This window comes from Macaca thibetana, chromosome 11, assembly GCF_024542745.1.
Source record: "Macaca thibetana thibetana isolate TM-01 chromosome 11, ASM2454274v1, whole genome shotgun sequence".
Classification (NCBI taxonomy): Eukaryota; Metazoa; Chordata; class Mammalia; order Primates; family Cercopithecidae; genus Macaca; species Macaca thibetana.
The window spans coordinates 101,812,965-101,831,671 of record NC_065588.1 but is presented as its reverse complement, the minus strand read 5'-3'; the positions used below and the strand labels follow the sequence as shown (position 1 = coordinate 101,831,671).

General features: G+C 43.7%; 1 pseudogene; it reads left to right on the top strand.

Moving 5' to 3' along the window:
- The first annotated feature begins 329 nt into the window (after positions 1-329).
- Positions 330-14,206, top strand: LOC126931661 (uncharacterized; annotated as a pseudogene).
- Positions 14,207-18,707: the final 4,501 nt, after the last annotated feature.

Sequence of the window (18,707 nt, the reverse complement as noted above, 5' to 3'; positions counted from 1 at the left end):
ACATGATTTTCATCTCTGATGGAGTATTCCACGATTCACATGTGTGAATATTTTCAAATGTATGTTGATGGTGATTAATAAAATAACTAATAATTTAAAGACATTGCTAATGTATAGTGACCTTTTGTCATTTCCTATTTCTCATTCAATGGTTATCAAAACTCCAGCAACTACTTAAATTAGGCTTGAAGGATATACAGGAATTAACCAATCAAAGAGGAGAGAAAATCATATTCTGGCGTATCGCAGGGAAGGTCTCTGGGTAACAGCTAGAGGCAACGGGAAGGAAGGAAAGTTAAAAGAGCTGAAAGGAGCTCTATAAGGCTAGCATGGAGTGTGCTGTGGAGGGAGAGGGCAACAGAAGAAGTTGGAGATGTGGACAGCAGTCCAATAAGGTGAGGCTATATGTTTGTGTGTATATATATATGACAGTTTTCCTCTTGTTGCCCAGGCTGGAGTGCAATGGTGTGGTCTCGGCCCACTGCAACCTCCACCTCCTGGGTTCAAGCGATTCTCCTGCCTCAACCTCCCGAGTAGCTGGGATTATAGGCACCCGCCACCACACCCGGCTAATTTTCTTTTTTTTTTTTTTTTTTATAGTTTTAGTAGAGGCGGGGTTTCCCCATGTTGGCCAGGCTAGTCTCGAACTCCTGACCTCAGGTGATCCACCCACTTCGGCCTCCCAAAGTGCTGGGATTCCAGGTGTGAGCCACTGCACCCGGCCAGGAGGGGCTTTAAAAGCCATGTCAAATTCAAGAAAACTGAGGTTGAAGGCATACCAAGAAACTTGTTCATGGTTACAGAGCAAAGTAGGCAGAGAGCTAGCCTGGATTCCTGCCTTTCCAAGTTTTAAACCAAAACCTGCCACTTGACTTCCTGAAGATAGGAGTAAGGGCAGCAATTTCCACGAATGAGGATGACAGGCCAGGGACCCGTGCCCAAGCCCATGTCATTGACTAAGCACAAACAGTAGGCAAGAATGCGTTGGTCCTTATTACCCACCTGGGACTGTCCGAGCTAATTAATCATAGTGACAGCTCCTTGGTGCGAGTCAGAAGGATTCTTTCTTTTCCTGAATGCTGCTCGTTTAACCTGCCTCAGGCGAGACTTTGCTTTATAGCAGCAGGATGAAGCCTTGTTGAAAATGATGAATGCCTTTTGAAGAAAAATAACATTTTGATAAAGACCCTTCCCGTCAGCCTCCAGGTTAGAGGAGAACGGTTTTCCTTGCGTGTTTTCACAGTCATCTTACACGAAAGCCAGGTTTATCTCTGGGCTCCGAATCAGCTAAGCTACAGAGGCCTTTTATGATTACAAATCAAATAAATAACCTGTCTTTGTCTCTGCCTTTTCATGAGAAATTATGGCTGAGGCTGCCACTTAGATTTCAGCTTTCTTCGAAGGGCCTATGTGTATCTCATTATTCCAGTTGCTGACTCTGACAGCCGCTGAAGATCATGATTTGGGCTTAAGCTACAAGCAGGCGCAAAAAACAGATGTTATAAGAGGTCTGGAGGCTTTTTGCTTCACGTTGTTATTTTATCCTTGCTTTTCGGCATTAGATTTGACCTTTTTTCCAATCATATAATTCTTCATTTTCTTCTTTGGAAAATGCTTCAGCAGGAAGAGGAAGAAGAGGGAGAACAAAGAAAAAGAAATGGAAGGAGGCAGAAAGGACAAAAAGTGACTTCGGGAAAGCATTTGAAAACCTTCATGGGAAAGAGGGAAATTTCCCTTTTGGTTGTGTACTGACAGAGGTGGCCTCACCCCAGATTCGTCACTTTCCAGTGGTCCCCAGTAGTCTGAATTCCCCTTAGTGGAAGCAGGGTGGGAAGAGTGGCCAGGAAGGAAGCCCAATGGGACACGTCCTATGAGAGCCAAGGCCGGCAGAGAGCAAGCCTCACCTCCAGCTGAGAGGGACCTCAACTCCAGGGATTCTCAAGGCTTGATAATTCCACTGACCATCACTGGAAATTCAGATTCCGTGGTGAGGGGAAAAAAACAGGTGTCAGAAGCCAGAGTATGGGTTAAGGTTCTGCAAGTCAGCCAGGCAAATAAGGACAAAATGATAGACTGAGACTAAGAAAGGAACTGACTTAGAAGCAGGGACTGCTAGCTTTTGTTTGCCTCCATGAGAGAATTAGCAGGAAGTATGTATACTCACAAGCATATACATAGGCATACACATGCCTGCATGCTACACACACGCACGTATATACACACACATATACACACAGAAATACACATAGTGACCAAAACCAGCAACCAATCAATCAATACCATGATTAAAGATTGGATTGAGCCTGCCTTTAACTGTATCAGCCTGCTTTCCTGCTTCTGTTTACTAATAATTCATTTATATTATAGAATATCACTATTAGTTACTATTATGGCACCCGGATGGACGTTAGCAAAAGAGGAAATAGGGTCTTAGGAAAGTGCACATTCTTTATCCCAGGAATTCCACTTTTAAGAATTTGTACTAAGAATGTAACTGAGTGTATCCAAAGATATATCTATGAGTGTTAATTGCAAAGTAATTTATAATACAAATATCCTAAATATCCAACAATAGAGGATGGTCTAAATCATCTTACATCGTAAAAATCAAATCCTATGGGGCTATTACAGATTACATTATTGAAGAACATTCATTTCAGCAATCAAGAAATACTTATTTGGCACCAACAATGTATGAAGTATGATAAGCAAAGTGGGGGGCAATTGATAAAATTGTGGCGATAGTATGCTTGCATTTTTCTTTTCTTTTTTTTCTTTTTTTTTTCTTTTTGAGGTAGAGTCTCGCTCTGTTACCCAGGCTGGAGTGCAGTGGCACAATCTCGGCTCACCACAACCTCTGCCTCCCAGGTTCAAGCGATTCTCCTTCCTCAGCTTCCCGAGTAGCTGGGACTACAGGTGTGCACCACCATGTCTAGCTAATTTTTGCATTTTTAGTAGAGACAGGGTTTCACTGTATTGGTCAGGCTGGTCTCAAACTCCTGAATTTGTGATCTGCCCACCTCGGCCTCCCAAAGTGCTGGGATTACAGGTGTGAGCCACCACGCCCGGCCACATTTTTCTTTAAAATTTATAAATACACATAAAATGCCTAAAAGATAGACACTAAAATGTTGGCAAACATTAGATTGGTGGGCTTATAGATAATTTTGATATTTTATTTTTGTTTATAATGAACATACATAAACTATGTAATTGGGAAAATGTACTACAATTTTTTAATGCAAAACCAATTTTTTTTTTACCCATACACAATGGAACTGATTTTGACATGTGAATACCCCTATGAGTACCCCTAATATTACAAGTAACTTTTAGTTAAATAATAAGGTTTTGCATTTAGAAGTTTTCACTAACCCCAAACAAAAGCTAACAACAAATATTTTAGCCATTAATAGATATTGATCAACTGAAGAATTTTATTCTGAATGTCACATACACACCAGGTCTTCCCCAAAACTGTATCAGTAAGGCAAACCAAGCTCCAGTCAAGTTCAAATTCAAGTTTAGGGAGCTCTTCCTTTTCACCAGACAACACCCCAATCTTGTCACAGCCTGGACTTAGGGGTTCTGCAGGTTCTGCTATGTGTATTGCTAAATTCCCAGAAGGTTCTTCCCCGAAGGACTCATGTCAATAGTTTCCAAGGCAGAATCTTTGCCAGGTGTGGAAAGTACCAGGTAATGGGCTTAGCTAATCCTAGGGATATTTTGATCTCTCTGCAACTGGAATCCATCTAAGTTATTCAGGGGAAGGTCAAAGAACTCATAACCTATAGGCCCCATGGTCTTTTTCCTTAAATAGGTCCTCTGAGGAAAGATGGGAAGATGGGGATCACTTCTCCCAGGGAAAAGAGGAGAGAGGGAAGGTTTAATAACACTGCATGGCCCACATGCTATTAAGGCATGAAGGGATTAGTCAGCATCAGTTTTGAGGTTCCACCTTCCCTAGTTACTCCTTCAACATTATATGCATTTCAAACTCTCCCCTAGCTTTGAAGGTGGGAAGGGAGGATGACTGTTTGACTCTCTTGCAAAACTCCTCAAAATGCTATGAAAATGTGTTAATGATATAATGCATGATCCAATCACCTCCTGCAGAGTCCCTCCCTCGAAACATGGGGATTATGGGGATTACAATTCAAGATGAGATTTGGGTGGGGTCACAGCCAAACCATATCAATAAGGAATCGAGTAGTGAAATTCTCAGAGGCAGAAAGTGGAATGGTAGTTACCCAGAGCTGGAGAGCGAGTGAGCAATGAGGTGTTATTGTTTAATCAGCACAGAGTTTCGGTTTTAAACAATGAAAAGTTCTCCAGATGGATAGTGGTGATGGTTGCACAATAAGGGGAATGTAGTTAAAGCCACTGAACTGTACATTAAAAAATGGTTAAGATGGTAAATTTTGTGATGTATATTTTACCACAATTTTCAAAAGTAAATATTAATTAATCCATTTTTTAAATGGAAAAATATAAGCAGAGTCACCAAATTTGATTGGGAAGGGGGTCAAGGGAGGTCTATTTGAAGAGGTGACATTTAAGCTGAGGCTTGAGAGTCTGCAGGATCTGCCAAACGAAGAGTATGAGGGACGTTCTTCTGAGCAGAAGGAACAGCACACCCAAGGGCCCTGGGGCAGCAGGGATCCTGGGGAGCCTAGTGAGTGAGGGGAGCATGATGCAAGGTGAGGTCATGCAGGGCTTCATGGACCCTGGAAAGGAGTTTGGAATTTATTTTGAATGCTTCGGGAAGCCACAGTTGGATATTGAGTAGAACTGTGACACGATTTGGCAAGATTTGCTTTATTTTTTAAAGCTCCACCCACCTGCCCTGGGATAGTGGTATGGAGGGGAAAGTTAGAAGGCAATCACCCCAGTGTGAATGTATATGATGTCATGTTTGAGCTGAGGAAACTAAGGTTCAGAGAAGTTGAGTACTTCACCTGGGTCACACAGCACACAGCTCTCAGAATTCAGAACCAAGGTCTGTGCTTCCAAAGCCTGTGTTCCTTACAATTTGTAGATTTTTTAGAAAAAGAAAAAAACATAGAATACAATGATATATTAGTCAATTTTTGCACTGCTATAAAGAAATACCCTAGACTGGGAAATTTATAAAGGAAAGAGCTTTAATTGACTCACAGTTCCACGTGGCTGGGGAGGCCTCAGGAAACTTACAGTCATGGCTGAGTGGGAAGTAGACACCTTTATCACAAGGCAGTAGGAAAGACAGAAAGGAAGGCATGGGAAACTGCCATTTATAAAACCATTACATCTTGTGAGAACTCACTATCATGAGAAGAGCATGAGGGGAACCTCCCCCATGATCCAATCACCTCCGTCCCTCCACATGTGGGGATGACAGGTCCCTCCCTCAATACGTGGGGATTCTAATTTGAGATGAGATTTGCGTTGGGACACACAGCCAAACCACATCAACAGGAAAGAAGATACCTCATAGTTCAGATCCTTTTAAGAGAGAGATGCACCATACCATTGTTCTGCCCTTCAGGATGTGACACCAAACAATCTGACGATAAAAGGGGTAGAGAAGGGAGACTGACACACACAGATGAGACAGCAGAAAACAAGAGAATGAGAAGGGGAAAAGGAGACAAAGGAGCATTCCCAGGGATCCTGAAACACTCCTGTGGCCTGGATGTTTCCTAAGCCAGATATCAACACCCCTACCTGAGGTCTGATCAGCCAGTGAAGAGTTAGTTGAGGGCCAGAAGGCCAGAGGGTGACCAAGTAGCAATTTGAGGCTATGAATGTGATGAAGCAAACTTACTAGGAGTTCTGGGGCCCATTGGCAGCTTCTCTGAGGAGGACAGTGAGCACCAGGGCAAGCTTCTAAAACTCAGGGGACCCTCAGGCTGATGAGGCCTTGCTAGTTTTTAGAAGACGAGAATGAGAATAACAAAAAGGATGAATGAGCATGTTTCTCAACAAAGAAAATCCTCAACAAAGAAAGTCCCCTTCTCCTGGGGTTAGGTCCCATTTGTATATTCACTGGTACCAACAAACACAGAGCAAAATCTCTACCAGCTCCAACCTACCAGTCAGAAACCCTCGATCACTGATCTTGAGTGCAATCCTCTACATGGAGGAGAAAAGGCAAATCTCAATCCTTTAAAAAAAAGTTTCCATTAGGGATTTATCCCAAACAAGCCTTGTGTGGTGGTTCAGGCCTATAATTCTAGCATTTCCAGAGGCTGAAGCAGGAGGATCTTTCGAGGCCAGGAGTTTGAGACCAACCCGGACAACAGAGCAAGACCCTGGATCAAAAAGAAATAAAAATAATTTACCCAAAATAACTTGCAGGATTTCAAAGACTCTAGCTAAAGCTACAACACAGAATCAGAGAGGGACACAGTTGAGAGAGATTCTTAAAATGCTTCTTGTACAACCCCATCATTTTAGAGGCGAGGAGTTACAGTGTTGGGAAAGACGTGACTTGCCCAAGGTCACATGATTTCTTACTGGTCGAACTAAGAATAGAATCCAAGCTTCTTTACTCACAGTCCAGTGCTCCTTCTAAATATACTTTCTATCCTGTTCCATTCCACATCTGCATTTGACCCACAGTCCTGCAAAACAGCAAAAACATCCAGCTCCACACTGCACAAAATATTATGTCTGCTGTTTTTCTCAGCTCTCCTGAGAGGTAGGGGGCCAGTAAGACAGGGTTTTGTCCTCATTTGTCTTGGTAAATGTTCTATATGCAGTGCCTAACACGTACTGGGCCCCAGGGGATGGAGGTTGAGTTAATAAAAATAGCTGTCCTTTGTACACTGCTGACTCCATGCCAAACTCTGGAAACTGAGGGCTTGACGTGTACTATTTTATTATTACTCTTCATTGTAAAGCTTTGAGGTGGACCCTGATATCATCCTTCCTTCACAAATGGAGAAACTGAGGCTGAGAGATGTTTGGTGACCTACTGGGGTCATAGATCTCTTCTCCCAAGTCCCAGGATTTGAGCTCACAAAATCAGACTTCAGAATCTACTTTCTTCATGCTATACAATTCTCTCTTTCCTTCTCTCTCTCTCTCTTTCGCTCCCTCTCTCTTTCCTTCTCTCTTTCTTTTGTTTGGGCAAATGAACAAATGTCCATTTGATAAATTAAAACCAGAGAACTGAAGCCGCTTGTCCAAGGTCACATAGCAAGGAAGCCATGTCATTGAGGCCCCTGAGTCAGTCCTTCTGCTCCAGGTCTAGTGTCCCTCCTTCCATCCCCAGAAATCTGCTTAATCTTAGCTTCTCCATGAAGAACTTGGCTGCATTATGTGTCATACAGTTGTTAAAGGAGGAACACAGAATGATCTGCCTTAGAAAGGAAGTTGGTGAGTGCAATTCCATGAGCTCTGTCTCTGCAGTAAGGTGTGCCTGGCTGAACCCTGGATGCTTCAAATTCAGCTCATTGACTTTGAGGTTTTTAACCTTCCTGTGCTTCAGTCATTTCATCAATAAAATGGCAACAGTATTCCCTCTCTCAAAGAACTTCAGTACGATCTGGAATTTGCTGGCTGTGATTTATTAGTGTAGTTAATACCTGTCCCACCCCCTATAGACACCCCATTATCTGAGAGTCAGTAAATAACATGGTGTGGATAGTCAGTCATATAGCACGATGTTTATCAGCACAAACGTGACATTACCACATCCACGCTGAATGATTTACATGTTTCTACCTTAGGTTCATACTGAATGTCAACTTGATTGAATGATGCAAAGTATTGATCCTGGGTGTGTCTGTGAGGGTGTTGCCAAAGGAGATTAACATTTGAGTGGATAGGCTGGGATGGTAGACCCACCCTTAATCTGGGTAGGCACAATCTAATCAGCTGCCAGCACAGCCAGAATAAAAAGCAGGCAGAAGAATGTGAAAAGACTAGGCTGGCTTAGCCTCCCAGCCTACATTTTTCTCCCATGCTGAATGCTTCCTGCCCTTGAACATTGGACTCCCGAATTCTTCAGCTTTGGGACTCAGACTGGCTTCCTTGCTCCTTAGCTTGCAGATGGCCTATTGTGGGATCTTATGATGGTGTAAGTTAATACTACTTAATAAACACCCGTGTGTGTGTGTGTGTGTGTGTGTGTGTGTGATGGTTAATACTGAGTGTCAACTTGATTGGATTGCAGGATACAAAGTATTGATCTTGGGTGTGTCTGTGAGGGTGTTGCCAAAGGAAACTAACATTTGAGTCAGTGGGCTGGGAAAGGCAGACTCACCCTTAATCAGGTGGGCCCCATCTAATCAGCGCCAGGGAATATAAAGCAGGCAGAAAAATGTGAAAAGGCGAGACTGGCCTAGGCTCCCAGCCTGCTTCTTTCGCCCATGCTGGATGCTTCCTGCCCTCAAACACTGAACTCTAAGTTCTTCAGTTTTGAGACTCGGACTGGCTCTCCTTGCTCCTCAAGCTTGCAGACAGACTATTGTGGGACTTTGTGATTGTGTAAGTTAGTACTTAATAAACTCCCCTTTATATCTATCTATCTATCCTATAAGTTCTGTCCCCCTAGGAAAAGCTGATTGAAACACATTTTGGTACCAGGAATGGTTCTAGAGGAACAGAATATTAAGGATGGAGTTCTTTCATTGGTTTTGGGGTTTCTGGAGTTGGCTGCTTAAAATGATTAGAACCAAAATGCTAAGGACTCTACTTCTAATAGTACGGAGAACACTGATAGTCCTTGGCATGAACTGTTTAGAGAGTTATGCAAAATAAATGCATTTGACACTTCTGATTCATCACTTGTGACAGGCAAGGAGCTTAGTGACCCTATACATAATACCTTTGACCATATGTGGAGAACCAAGGAACATAATGAAGCTGATTGGTTGCTCCTAAGTTCAGTGGACAAAGTGATGAAAGAAAATGATGAACTCAGGATTCCATCTACTGGCTTCAGAAGCAGATACGGAGCCTCAAATACGCTAAGATTGCCCTGAGTCAGCATCTTATCTCCTGTAGAGAAAGAGCTGAAATTGTGGAAAAACAAACAACAAGCTCTTATCACGGGAGTGACTGACCTGCAATGAAAGGTGCATGCGCAGCCTCATCAGGTGTCTACTGTTAAAGTGAGGGCATTGATTGGAAAAGAATGAGACCCTACAACATGGAATGGGGATGTGTGGAAGGATCCTGATGACGCTGAGGACATGAGTTTGTTAACTGTGATGAACCTTTTTTGCCAGAAGAAACAGCTTCCCCATCCCCAGCAGTGGCAACATCCCCTCCCGGAACTGTGCTGCCATTAGCCTTTCCACCGTTGTCCTAGGAGATAAACCCTGAGCTGCCTGAGGCAACAATGATGGCCTCCCCTGAGGCAGTTGCCAGGCAAGATATAGTTGATTCTCCTCAGGAGCCACCCCCAACATCCCTGTTTGCTTCTAGACCTATAATTAGGCTAAAGTCACGGCAGACCCCTAGAGGTGAGGATGAGTGTGTGACCCATGAGGAGGTGCCCTACATTCAAAAAGAACTGCTTGAGTTTTCTAATTTGTACACACAGAAATTTGGAGAACAAGTGTGGGAATGGATACTAAGGGTGTGGGATAATGATGGAAGGAACATAGAGTTGGATCAGGCTGAATTTGTTGATTTGGGCCCATTAAGTAGGGACTCTGCATTTAATGTTGTAGCTCAGGGGGTTTAAAAAGGTTCTAATCATTTATTTGCTTAGTTAGCTGAAATGCAGATTAAAAGATGGCCTACTGTGAGCAAGCTGGAAATGCCTGATCTTTCTTGGTTTAATGTAGAGGAAGGGATCCAAAGACTTAGGGAGACTGGGATGGTGGAGTGGATAAGTCGCTTCAGACCTACTCATCCCAGCTGGGAGAGTCCAGAAGATATCCCCTTGACCAATGCCTTGTGAAATAGATTGCTGAGGGCAGCACCTGCACCTTTGAAGAGCCCTGTAATTACTCTTCTCTGTATGTCAGATCTAACACTGCAAACGGCAGTTACTCAACTACAAAATTTAAATACAATGGGAATAATTAGATCCCGAGGTGGCAGGAACCAAGTGGTGGCACTCAACTGTCAAAGGCAAGGTGGGTGTAGCTACCATAATGGACAGTGGAATCAAAATGGCAATCAGAACAGTCTGACTCATGTAGAGCTCTGGCATTGGCTAATTAATCATGGTGTTACTACAAGTGAAATTGATAGGAAGTCTACTGCATTCCTACTTAATTTATACAGGCAGAAAATTTCTAGGCCGAATGAACTAAAGACCAATTCGAATTATAAAAATAGAGAATCGCAGTCCCTCAATCAATTTCCAGACTTGAGCCAGTTTACAGACCCAGAACCCCTTGAATGAAGGGGAGGCTGGGTCCCCTTAAGGAAGGACCTCACTGCATTACTGACAATTTATGCGGTAAATCTTTCTCCCATCCTTCCCCAAGGAGACCCCAGGGTGACTGGGCACTGGGGAAAGGGAAATGGTCAGACATTTTGGGGACTACTGGACACTGCCTCTGAGCTGACATTGATTCCAGAGGACCCAAAATGTCATTGTGGTCCTTCAGTTAAAAAAAAAAAGGGACTTATGGAGGTCAGGTAATTAATGGAATTTTGGCTCAGGTGTGATATACAGCGGGTCCTCAGACTCATCCTGTGGTCATTTCCCCAGTGCCAGAATGCATAATTGGCATAGACATACTTAGCAGTTGGCATAACCCCCACATTGGCTCCCTGACTGGTAGGGTGAGGGCTATTATGGTGGGAAAGGCCAAATGGAAGACATCAGAGCTGCCCCTACCTAGAAAAACAGTAAATCGAAAACAATATCACATCCCTGGAGGGATTGTGGAGATTAGTGCCACCACCAAGGACTTGAAAGATGCAGGGGTGGTGATTCCCACCACATCCCTGTTCAACTCTCCCATTTGGCCTGTGCAAAAGACAGATGGATCATGGAGAACCACAGTGGATTATTATAAGTTTAACCAAGTGGTGACTCCAGTTGCAGCTGCTGTACCAGATGTGGTTTCATTGCTTGAGCAAATTAACTCATCTCCTAGTACCTGGTATGCAGCCATTGACTTGGCAAATGCCCATTTCTTCATTCATGTCCATAAGTCCTACCAGAAGCAATTTGCCTTCAGGTGCCTTTACTGTCCTAATTCAGGGGTATATCAACTCCCTGGCTTTGTGTCATAATCTTATTTGGAAAGACCTTGATTGCATTTCACTTCCACAAGATATCACACTGGTCCATTCCATTGATGACATTATGCTGACTGGATTCAGTGAGCAAGAAGTAGCAAACCACTGGACTTATTGGTGAGACATTTGTGTGCCAGATGATGGAAAATAAATCCAAGTAAAATTCAGGGACCTTCTACCTCAGTAAAATTTCTAGTGGTCCAGTGGTGTGGGGCCTGTTGAGATATTCCTTCTAAGGTGAAGGATAAGCTGCTGCATTTGGCCCCTCCTACAACCAAGAAAGAGACACAACACCTAGTGGGTCTACTGGGATTTTGGAGGCAATACATTCCACATTTGGGTGTGTTACTCTGGCCCATTTATCAAGTGACCCAAAAGGCTGCCAGTTTTGAGCGGGCTCCAGAATAGGAGAAGGCTCTGCAACAGGTTCAGGCTGCTGTGCAAGCTGCTCTGCCACTTGGGCCACATGACCCAGCAGATCCAGTGGTGCTTGAGGTGTCAGTGGCAGATAGGGATGCTGTTTGGAGCCTTTGGCAGGCCCCCATAGGTGAATCACAGCAGAAGCCTATAGGATTTTGGAGCAAGACCCTGCCATCTTCTGCAGATAACTACTCTCTTTATGAGAGACAGCTCTTGGCCTGTTATTGGGCTTCAGTGGAAATTGAACATTTGACAATTGGTTATCAAGTTGCCATGTGACCTGAACTACCTGTCATGAACTGGTTGCTTTCTGACCCATCTAGCCATAAAGTGGGTCATGCACAGCAGCATTCCATCATCAAATGGAACTGGCATATATGAGATTGGGTTCGAGCAGGTCCTGAAAGTACAAGTAAGTTACATGAGGAAGTGGCTCAAATGCCCATGTCTCCACTCCTGCCACCCTGCCTTCTCTCCCTGAGCCTGCACCGAAGCCCTCATGGGGCGTTCCCTATGATCAGTTGACAGAGGAAGAGAAGACTAGGGACTGGTTCACAGATGATTCTGCATGATATGCAGGAACCACCAGAAAGTGGACAGCTGCGGCACTACGGCTCCTTTCCAGGACATTCCTGAAGGACTTCAGTGAAGGGGAATCTTCCCAGTGGCAGAACTTCCAGCAGTGCACCTGGCTGTGTACTTTGCATGGAAGGAGAAATGGCTAGATGTGCAATTATATACTGATTCATAGGCTGTAGCCAATTGTTTGGCTGGATGCTCAGGGACTTGGGGAAGCATAATTGGAAAATGGCAACAAAGAAACTTGGGGAAGACGTATGTGGATGGACTTTTCTGACTGGTCAAAAACTGTGAAGATATTTGTATCCCATGTGAGTGCTCACCAATGGGTGACCTCAGCAGAGGAAGATTTTAATAATCAAGTGGATAGGATGACCTGTTCTGTGGACACCACTCAGCCTCTTTCACCAGCCTCTCCTGCCATTGTCCAATGTGCCCATGAACAAAGTGGCCATAGAGGCAGGGATGGAGGTTACGCATGCACTCAGCAACCTGAACTTCTACTCACCAAGGCTGAGCTGGCTATGGCTCAGGGACTTGAAGAAACATGATTGGAAAATTGGTGACAAAGAAATTTGGGGAAATGGTATGTGGAGGGACCTCTCTGAGTGGTCACAAACTGTGAAGATATTTGTATCCCATGTGAGTGCTCACCAATGGGTGACCTCAGCAGAGGAGGATTTTAATAATCACGTAAATAGTATGACCTGCTTTGTGGACATTACTCAGCCTCTTTTCCTAGCCACACTTGTCATTGCCAGACCACCCCTGTCATTGGCCAATGGGCCCATGAACAAAGTGGTCATGGTGGCAGGAACAGAGGGTATGCATGGGTGAGCAACATAGACTTCCACTCACCAAGACTGACCTGGGTATGGCCACTGCTGAGTGCCCAATTTGCCAGCAGCAGAGACCAACACTGAGCCCTCGATATGGCACCATTCCTTGGGTTGATCAGCCAGATGCCTGGTGGCAGGTTGATTATATTAGACCTCTTCCATCATGTAAAAGGCAGAGGTTTGTCCTCACTGGAACAGACACTTACTTCGGATATGGGTTTGCCTATCCTGCACACAACGCTTCTGCCAAGACTACTATCCATAGACTCACAGAATCCCTTATCCATCGTTATGGTATTCCACACAGCATTACCTCTGACCAAGGTACTCACTTTATGGCTAAAGAAGTGCAGCAGTGGGCTCATGCTCATGGAATTCACTGGTCTTACCATGTTCCCCATCATCCTGAAACGGCTGGATTGACAGAACAGTGGAATGGCCTTTTGAAGTCACGATTACAATGCCAACTGGTGACAATACTATGCAGGGCTGGGGCAAAGTTCTCCGAAAGGCCATGTATGCTCTGAATCAGCACCCAATATATTGTGCTGTTTCTCCTATTGCCAGGATTCACGGGCCCGGGAATCACAAAGTGGAAATGGAAGTGGCACCACTCACCATCACCCCTGATGATCCACTAGCAAAACTTCTACTTCCTGTTCCTGTGACATTAAGTTCTGCTGGCCTAGAGGTCCTAGTTCCAGAGAGACGAACGCTGCCACCAGGAAACACAACAATGATTCCATTAAACTGGAAGTTAAGATTGCCACCAGGACACCTTGGGTGCCTCCTACCTTTAAGTCAACAGACTAAGAAGGGAGTTACAGTGTTGGCTGTGGTGATTGACCCAGACTATCAAGATAAAATCAGTCTACTACTCCACAACAGAGGTAAGGAAGAGTATGCATGGAATACAGGAGATCCATTAGGGCAGGGACTCTTAGTGTCACCATGCCTTGTTAAGGTCAATGGGAAACTACAACAGCGCAATCCAGGCAGGACTACAAATGGCCCAGACCCTTCAGGAATGAAGGTCTACACCAGGAAAAAAAAATCACGACCTGCTGAGGTGCTTTACTGAAGGTAAAGGAAATACAGAATGGGTAGTAGAAGAAGGTAGTCATCAATATCAGCTACGACCATGTGATCAGCTGCAGAAATGAGGACTGTAATTGTCATGAGTATTTTCTCCTTCTTTTGTTAAAAACATGTTTGTGCGTGTATACACTTGTACTGAGAAAATGTCTTCATTTTATTTCCTTTCTCCTTTATCATGTGACATAAGATTTTTTGACTTCACATCAGCATTTAAGTATTGTTAACTTCATGTGATAGTATTTGGATTGGGGATTGGTGCTTTTCTGGTTTTAAGAAGGATAGTTGTCTGTGAGGATGTTGCCAAAGGAGATTAACATTTCAATCAGTGGGCTGGGAAAGGCAGACCCACCTGTAATTTGGGTGGGCACAGTCTAATAGCCTGCTAGCAAGGCTAGAATATAAGCAGGCAGAAAAATTTGAAAAGCAAGACTGGCCTAGCCTCCCAGCCTACAACTTTCTTTCATACTGGATGCTTCCTGCCCTCAGACATCAGACTCCTAGTTCTTCAGTTTTGAGACTTGGACTGACTCCCCTTACTCCTCAAGCTTTCAGACAGCCTATTGTGGGAGCTTGTGATCATATAAGTTAATACTTAATAAACTCATATATTTATTAGTTTTGTCCCTCTAGGGAACCCTGACTAATACAATATATCTATCCGATTAGTTCTTTTCCTTAGAGAACCCTGACTATTACAGTTTCCTTGTCTATATGTAAGGATAACAATACCATCTACCTCCTGGGGTTGATGTGAAGACTAAACCAATTTTTACATGAGAGACACTTAGAGCAGTGACTGGCATGTGCTACCTATGTGTTAACCATCAGTTACACTCCATCCATATAGATGGAAGCCTCAGTTTATGGCTATGAAGATATAAAGTTTTACATTTTAATTTTATATATACCTAGTGTATTAGTTCGTTTTCACGCTGCTGATAAAGACATACCTGAGACTGGGTAATTTATAAAGAAAAAGAGGTTTAATGACCTCACAGTTTCACATGGTGGGGAGGCCTCACAATCATGGCGGGAGGTGAATGACACGTCTTACATTGGCAGCAGGCAAGAGAGAGGATGAGTACCAAGAAAAGGGGTTAATCCATCAGATCTGGTGAGACTTATTCACTACCAAGAGAACAGTATGGAGGAAACCGCCCCCGTGATTCAACGATCTCCCACCGAGTCCCTCCCACAACATGTGGGAATTATGGAAGCTACAATTCAAGATGAGACTTGAATGGGGACACAGTCAAACCATATCACCCAGGAAAGAGAAGCTTGCTGGAAGTAAGGAGGGAGAATGAGACGGGAAAGGAAATGTCAAAGCTAGAGGACCTCCTTCACGATTCAGGTCCATTAGCCTGGTTGGGCACCTAATGGGGAAAAATGATGGAGTGGAAGCTGATGAGGATTTAATGAGATGCTGGGCACAAGAAAAGCTGCATTGGGGGCCCAGTGGCAAAATGGGATATAGAGTTGTACGGACTCCTTGACTCTATGAATATGATCCAGCTCCCTCCTGGCAGCAGCTGGAAGTGGGCCTGACACAGACAATGGTGGCATTAGCAGTACAAGAGGAGGGATAATTTTCCTAATATCTGAGCAGGCACTGGCCGAAGGAAAGGCGAGCTGAAGCAGAAGCCAAATTGCAGAGTGCTGCTTTCTGGTGACTGCGGCCAATGGGCTGACTTGGGAGCTACCAGAGATGCTGCAGAACTCAGGGAAGGAGCACTGAGCTTCAGCCCTGCAGTTAGGCAGGAGAAGGTTATGGAGGTAGTAGACATTTGGGCCGCAATTGTGGATGCGGAGATATGACACACAAAAGCACACTGATGTCAGAGTCCCTGACACAACATAGGTGCCCTGAAAAAACCGGACGGCAAGGAACATTTTACACAAGGAGGGGTGAAAGTATTTCTGATTAGTCCTGAATCATAAAAAACAAAATTGATCAGGATCATGTACTCTGGGTCACTGAGGCTGTGCTGTCTATATAAGAGAGAGAGATTCATTCATTTGGGGTTGGGGGAAACCAAGGAAGATATAACATTTTGTTTCTGTAATCCAAGTTGACACACTGAACATTTTCAAGCTTTTCAAGAAAAGTTGGAATTCAGCAAGGGCATTCTGACAGCCCTGAAATTTATGTCTGGCTGGAATGAGATAGTACTCCGTGTTTTTAAACAGCTTTGGTCAGAGGAGAAAAATGTAAAATTGGTCCCTAGCTAATGAGGCCCTGATCTTCCTTTTATGGTTCTCTAGTATGCAATTAAGGTTAGCTTCATGTAAACTGCCAGTGCGCTCGGACTTTTAACAGCCTTATGTATGTCAGGAAGGAAAATGAATAGTACCCTGTTTGTGCTTTATGCGGGGAAATTATTGAGATAAACAGCTTGGGCCTGGCAGGTGTGACTTCTTTCAGCTTAACGTGATGGATTTGCCAGTGGAAGCTAGGCTGATAGCACTGAACTGTTGATAGAGGAAAAACATGGTGGAGATTTTGACAGTTATATAAGCACCAGAGCCAGGCATGGTCTGACTTGTAACTGTGAGATTCTTAGACTTTCAGTGTCTGAGTATGGAAGAAACTAGAATGCTGAGATAGAAGAGACTCGTTCTGCAGGAATAGGTCAAATCCTAGAGCTCTGGAGGAATTTAGAGATAAGGAAGTAAGGTCTCGAAAGGGCTAAAGGCTACCCAGCTATTCAGAATTGGACCCAAAGTCTCCAGAAGCCCTGTTGTTCCCACTATTCTAAATAGCTTCCAAGCACCTTGAAAAATCATGCATTGATGAATTCAGTCTTGGAGACCTGGGTTTGGCCCCTGGTTTGGCCACCATCCCATTGCTCTGCTCACCCGTTCTATTACCTCCACTATAATCCATATTCTTCACCACCTCTAGAGTTTCCTAAAATGCAGATCTGAGCCTGCCTCACACCCTGTCCCCTATTTAAAACCCTTTGATGACCCTCTCCGCTATCAGAATAAAATTTTTAGTATGACTTAAAAGGACTTTCCCAAGCCTGGTCTGTGCTTACTTCTCCATCTTCATAATCTCCAATTCCCTCTCACTGAAACTCTAGGCTCTGGTCATTCTGAACTATTTGCTCTTTCCCTAAATGTAGAACAGCCAGATAAAACACAGGATCCAGCTTAACTGTAACTTTCAGATACACAGTGGATAACTTTTAGTATAAGTATATCCCATGGAATGTTTGAGTCATATTTATCCTAAAGCATTATTTGGGATTAAAATTTAAATAAATTTAAATTAGTCAAATTTAAATTTATTTAATTTTAATCCCAAATAATATTTTAGAATGAATAAATTAATCCTGAAATATTATTTAATAAATAAATAAAATAAAATTTAAATGTGACTCTCTATCTCTCTCTCTCTCTCTCTCTATATATATATATATATAAATAAATATTTCTTGCAGGTTGGTGTCATATATATATATATATATATAGAGAGAGAGAGAGAGAGAGAGAGAGAGAGATATGGAGTCTTGCCCTGTCGCCCAGGCTGTAGTGCAGCAGGATGATCTTGACTCACTGCAACTTCCACCTCCCAGGTTCAAGTAATTCTCATGCCTCAGCCTCCTGAGTAGCTGGGATTACAGGTATGTGCCACCATGCCAGGCTAATTTTTTTTTTTTTTTTTTTGTAGAGACGGGGTTTTGCCATGTTGGCCAGGCTGGTCTCAAACTTTTGACCTCAAGTAATCTGCCTGCCTCAGCCTCCCAAAGTGCTGGGATTATAGACATGAGCCACTGCTCCCAGCTATTTTTATTGGTTAAATGTGGCATAAATCTGGCAACATTCAAATTGGGCGTGGATTTTCCTCACCTCTGGGACTTTTTTAAATGTCCCATCCTTTAGCTAGAACGCCAAGCCTCTTTCTCATTGCTTGGCTAACTCATTGAGTCAGAGACACTAAAGCTTCATTTTCACCTTCCACAGAATGCAGTTACTGCTGGCATGTGGCTACCAAGCCAGCAACTATATTTCCAAGCCCTTTGCATCCAGGTGGGCCAGGTGACCAGATGTCCCCAGTAGAATGTGAGTGTAAATATGCAGCAACTCCTGGGCACAGTGGTTAAGAGACAGGTGTGCCTACTCTGCCCTATTTTCCCATCTACCAGCTGGAAGGAAAGGACTTCCAGGTCCTAGGAAATGATGAAGCTACAAGATGAATGGAGCCTGGGTCCCTAAATCATTGTGAAGAAGGCCACCCACCAAACACATTGAAAGTTCCATGAGTGAGAAGTAAACTTCAGTCATGTCAGTGAAATGTGGGGATGTGTGGATTTTGTTTGTTACAGCAGCTAGCATTACCTTAGCTAATATACCCATTCTTTGGGTCTGAGTTTTGATATTCCTTCCTCATAGAAGGCACCCCAAACTGGGTTAGTAGCTCCTCTTATGTGCTTTCAACCCTCCCATTCTTACTCCTCCAGTAACACCCACCATGCTGTATTGTGATCAGCTCTTTGCTCCTCTATTTGCTTTTTCTGCAGGACAAAATATTTCTTGCAAGTTAGTGTTACAATTGTGTTGGCTATGGTT